This window comes from Phaenicophaeus curvirostris, chromosome 5 (assembly GCF_032191515.1).
Source record: "Phaenicophaeus curvirostris isolate KB17595 chromosome 5, BPBGC_Pcur_1.0, whole genome shotgun sequence".
Classification (NCBI taxonomy): Eukaryota; Metazoa; Chordata; class Aves; order Cuculiformes; family Cuculidae; genus Phaenicophaeus; species Phaenicophaeus curvirostris.
The window spans coordinates 59,269,188-59,275,187 of NC_091396.1; positions in this window are offsets into that span (position 1 = coordinate 59,269,188).

Genomic DNA, 6,000 nt, shown 5'->3' on the forward strand with positions numbered 1-6,000 from the left:
GGTTGGACTCGATGATCCGGTGGGTCTTTTCCAACCTGGTGATTCTATGATTCTTTTCCTTGGCTCTGATGGTGGTTTAGGTTCTCCCAGTCAAGTGTTAGGCTGCAGGGACAGGGCCACCTCGCTCAACAGAAGTCACATCCTTGTCCTCGCTGTCAGACCCAGCGCTTGGTGCCCTTTTGCTGAAGGGATGTCTGAACCTTGGGACATTGTGCAAGAGTGAGGTCACCATGAGGTATGGCCCTAAAGGAGAAAGAGTTGGGAATCATAGAATCGTAGAATCACCAGGTTGGAAAAGACCCACCGGATCATCGAGTCCAACCATCCCTTTCAAACACTAAACCATACCCCTCAGCAACTCATCCACCCGTCCCTTAAACACCTCCAAGGAAGGTGAGTCAAACACCTCTCTGGGCAGCCTGTTCCAGTGCCCAATGACCCTTTCCGTGAAAAATTTTTTCCTGGTTTTTTTTTATGTGAGGCTCTCCCTGGCTAGTGCAAGTGGCTACTAGATCTCATGACCAGGTCACTTGCATAATGTGGATGGAAGTGCCAGCAGACTGGCAGGAAAATAGAGCATTTATCTTAGGAGATGCTTGTAAGACTGTGGCTTGTCTCACCCAGCAAAGGCAAAGAGGGTATCTGAGTTCAATCTATAAATACTTCAAAGGGGCAAGCACCAGGGAAAGGGAAAAAGCAAGGAAAACAAGGTTGTATAATAAATAAGAATAAATTAACCATGAAGTAATCTAGGTTGAAAACTGGAAGGTTTGTTGGTATTCTAGGGAGTCTTTTCTGCTTTTATGTTCTGTTTATTCAGGAGAGGGAGATGAAGGCTTCCCTCTTCATCCCAGAGGATGAGTCTGAAATGTAATGACCAACTGGCTTCATGCCAACATTGCGGCTGATTGCTTCTGGCAGCAGCATAAAATTAATGTGCTTAAGAATGATCCCAAGCCCTGTCCTGCACCCCCTGACAGGCAGCACCCTCTTCCCCATCCCACCTCTGGGGCTGCCTGGGGCCGGCTCCTGGCACTGTCTTGGATAGTGTCAAGCACTGATGCTGCAAAAACTCTCCTGGTTAGAAACCAAGAGATGTTAGGCCAATAGAAAAGTTAATTAACCTGAACAGAAAAATGTCACGGGAAGAGGGTGGGATTGTGCTGATTTGCATGATCACTCTTGGCATTTAATTGAATAAAATATAGTTTTCAGTCTGTGGTGGTGCAGGTTTCCCTTTCATGCAGCAGGATCCAGACTCCATAGGACCCATTACGTCAGGAAGGTGGGACTGAAGATGGCTCCAGCCTTCTGGGGGATGAAGGTTTCTGGCATACAGATCCCTTGCAGCAACACTCCTGCAGGTTATAGGTGAACTTTACCTTTGTTCCTTGCCAGATGGAGGGGCAAGGGTTGATGAGGTGACCTGTGAATGCAACAGTGGGTGCCAAGTGCCACTTGCACAGATGATGCTATGTGTTAACAGCCGAAATCTCACCTCAGGCTTCCCCCCTTTACCCCCCGCACCTTTATAGCTCCTGGCTTTTTCACTGCCAGCTGTTTTCCCACTTCCTAACACATATCATATTGCAGGGTCACACCGGTGACTTTGTGAATGGAACCACTGACAGGGAGATTGGGCAGAAGTCTCCTTAAAAAGAAACTTGACTAACTTCGCATTTCTTTCTTCTTTAAGTAAGAACTCTCCCTTGCTTCCTCAGCTACCAATCCATTTCCAGTGTTGCATGTGCTGGGATGCTGTGTCAGCGGAGCTGGCAAACAAAGGAAAGGTGAGATGCTGTGGCTGAGCAAGGATAAAAGTCAGGGGTGCTACTGGGCTGCAAAAGCCACTCTGAGGCCAGGGAAGGTGATAACTTTTAGTTAATTCCTTTTCCTAAGCCACTATCCGGTTTTGCAAATGTGTCTCCAGCTCCAGTTCAAACCCTTCTGGCAGCTACGTCCCAGCCAGTGCTCCCTCCCAGCGCAGCCACAGGCTCTGCAAAGCGTGGGGGCAAAGGGGGTTTGCTGCGGTGAGTGAAACAGGAGTTTCCCACTTGCATTGAAAGCCTCTGTTGAAAATGATGTTATCTGCTTTTCCCAGGAGCCCTTGTCTGGAGGTTCTTGGGGATCAGCCCTCCTACATCCGATCTTGATGCACTGGGATAGCATCTTCCTGCGGTGCCAGCTCAGTTCATGCTCACAAAACAGTTAAGCATGAATTGTAGAGCATGCCAATGTAGGATTATGCTGGCAGCACTGATGTCCTGATGGAGCTCATCCCTTCACACCCAGGAAAGCAGCCAGCAGAGGCTCAGGTGGCCGAGGGAGGCATTTTACCCTTAATTTGCTATGATGCTCTGTCCTGACAAGTGGGACATACCGGCCTCAAGCCTGGTCAGCACAGAGCCTAAGGGTAGAAAAAACAGTGGCAGGTTTCATGTTTCCCCCCTGTATTTATTAATAGCACAGGCAGGGCAGGATGTGAGGACAGAGAGGGATTAGTTCCACCATCTGAATGAACTGTGGCTCCATGGCTGTGAAAGACCTGGGCTCCCTGCAGGATGCTGCTCTGCTGGGAGGTGGTTCACAGCGCACCTGAGAGCCTGCTGAGGCAGGGAGCTGCCAAGGCTGCCAGGCAATGCTACCGTGTACATGATGGAAAATAAACACCTTCTCCACCTGCTGTGCGAGATAAACACCTTCTTGTAGGAGGAGCAAAATGCTACAGGGCTAGGGAACTCCCTGGGTTTTTAGATCCAGGTTCCCAACCTGTGGACCCACAGAACTCAAAGAGTTGGGTATTTCTGATGAACTTTTCCACAGAAGCAGGCATTGCCTAAGCCCTAGACAGCAGTATAACAGGGGTGATGCTGACGTCACATCAGTATTTGAGCATAAAGTGGAGGAATATAGACCTTGTGTTACGGGGAGAAGCAGAACAGGCAAAGCTGGAAAACTTGGTGTCTTTAGTGGTCACTTGAGCTTGGCTGAACCATGCCAGAGCAGGTAATGTGAGCAAACCCTCGCCGTTCCTGCTTTCAGGGAGATGATGTACTTTTATTACGCACCTGCAAACTCTCATTATCTCAGCAACAGTGTGAACAAACTGCTTTGCTAGAAAGCAGCTTGCAAGGGGAGGGCTGGCTCTGCCAGGTGTTTCTCAGGGCTGCCCTTCTTCCCAAAGCCTGTCAGAGTTGGGTTTTAAGGTGCTGTAAAAGTAGCAGGAGACAAAGTCTCTGATAGATGCAAAAAGAGCAAGATCAGAGAGAAATGAGATTGGATTCAGAGCAGCTGCTGGGAAACAGACTCTTTGCAATAAACTGAAATTCTCTCAGCGCTTGATGTTTGTGCACTACAATGAAAACATCTCTGGTACAGTAGGTTTATTTTAACTACAGAGGATAGAACCTGTCAAATGAATGCGCGGCTCTGGATTTGATCTAGTTCATTTTCATGTGTGTGCTTTTTCTGCTCCTTGGCAGCTATTGTTGCAGCTGATTTACTTGTGCTATTGGGAAGGTGGGCTTTATGGGAAGACACTGCCTCTGATCCCTGTGTGGAGATGCATTCATTATCTGTGAGCTCAGACAGGACAGAAGAACAAGCAGGGCGATGATAGATGTTTAGGTTTGTCAGCTCAACTGAAACACTGACGGGAAGAAAAAATGCAGTTCTAAACATTTTGCCTGATCTAAATCTCATTTCACTTCACATAAACTGAATATTTTGTAGCATTTATCTGCCCTACCACACATAAATGTAAGTTAGAGTTAATGTACATTTGCTCTAACATTTACAGTAAGGAGCTGTATGTAAACTTTTGAAACACTGCATCAAAAAGAAAAGTTAATATAAAGAAAATATATTATAATCAAACTTTCTTCCACCAGACAATCCTTTTGGCTCCCTTTTGCTTTGATCAATCTGACACAGATCTGTGAACTCTTCGGGTCCAACTGAATCTGCATTTTCAATTGCATAACCTCTGAACAGAGAGGTTTCCTCCTCACATTGGAAAAAGCTGCTCTGCTTCCTCTGCCCCCAGTGCTATTACCTACCCCTATTTCTCTCCTTTTGTTCTTGGCTGGGAAGTGTTTGTACCACTCCTTTTGTCCAGCAGCAATTTCAGAGCTTAAAATAAGAATGTAACATTCTGTAGTGATGCACTTGGCGTTCTGAGGGATGTGGTTGGAGTCTTACAGTACTCCTTGCTCCTGGTTGTGCTCTCTGCGGGGATAGTTTCTGCCTGTCCTCCTGCTGCTTTCTGAAGGAGAAAATTAATAGGCATGAAGCCAATAGCTGTGTAGAGGTGGGACTTTGTGGCAGAAAGGGACTTTTGCTGTGCTGTGAAAGGAAAATTATTTCTATACAATTTAACATGAATGAATGTCTCTTGAAGATTAAAAAAAGAAAAGAAAAAAAAGAACCACCACCTGAGGAGCAAAACGGAAAATATTTTTGCTTTTAGCACTGCAGCAGTTGTGGGCTTTTTTGTAGTGGATGCTGGAGACAGATGTCTTCTTTTGCCCAGGCAGCAAGAACAGCAGGGTTGGAAGCAACTTAGATCTTCACTGGTGGAGCAATCTCAGCAGGAACAAGGCTAGCAGGGCTTCTGTAGGCATCATCAAGGTAGGCGTAAGGCCCACTTCGACTGAGAGTGGCTGTCCTGTACTTGTGTGGTTTGGTTTGAGATGCTTTCTAGAGAACTAACAGCCACAGAAATCTGGAAAAGGGGAGTAGGCAGTCATCTGGCTCCTCTTGGTCTGAAGGCGGCACCTGCTCTTCTTCAGATGCCCCAAGAAGTCTTGTTTGAAGAAACTGTGTAACTCTTCCCTCAGAAAGAGGCACCTCAGAAAAATGTAGAGAGATGTGCACCTGCTGAGCTCACCAACAGGTCCTGGCACAGATTTCTGGGTGAATTTCAAAAACTTGTTGATAAGGAAAAGGTTTTGCAACAACTGTGGACCCAACTCCATAACATGCGGAGGGCAAACCCAGCAGATGTCCATTGTGCTCAGCTTTTCTGAGGTTATCCTCAGATTCCTATAATTAATCAGCTTTTCCCATGAAAAAAACTACCCAGAATGTTACAAGCCAGGAATGAGGAAGTGATTGCTCATAGATATGTATCTAAATTGCTGAACTGTAACCAACCAAATAAGAAATGTGATTTTGACAAATGTCCCTACTGCACACAGAAGCTACAACACTTTGAGGAGCAGAATAACTCAGTGAGCAGGTACCTGACTGCAAAATTAACATCTGGGTCTTGATTCCGTCTTTATTTTGAGGCATCACCTTCACTTTGCTTTCCACTGTACTTACCTGCTAGAGGATGATTTGACACAGAGGGGTTGACTATCACTCAGAACTGTAATGGTCCCTTCAGCATCACCCATGGGCCTCAGGAATAGCCTTGATAGCTCACGGTCCTTGGACCCCAGGACCAGCTGCCCAGAAATGAATTTCAGAGGGTAGAGATGATGGCTGGGCAGACACAGTCTGTTTGCAGGCAGAGAAAGATTTTCTTTTAAATTTGATTTATTATAAGTGGAGAAAGGGCGGGACTTCCCAAAGCAGCTAAGGGAATTAGGTGCCTGATTCCCATTGATTTCCCTCTGACAGAGATTAATGTACTGTTTTCCATTTTGCGATGTGCCCAGATGCGTTGGCAGGGGTGGATAATATATCAATCAGTGAGTAATATGTCTGCTTGCTTACGGTAGAAGGATATTTTGCATTAGGCTCTGAATCAGATTTTGGCTGCTTATCATGTTTTGGATTGTGTTGTGTTTTTTGGTGTTTTTTTTAGTGAGCACAATATGTTTTTGCAGGGGTTCATGGGATACTGCACCAGCAGTGGGTGATGCTGAACCGTGGAGTGTTTTTCCTCATAAGATGAGGCACCAGCGGGATTTAAAGAGGGGAAAAACTCTGGTTCGTTTTCATTTCCCCAAATTCACAAACAAAAGCAGGAGGAATAATTTGACTAAATGATAT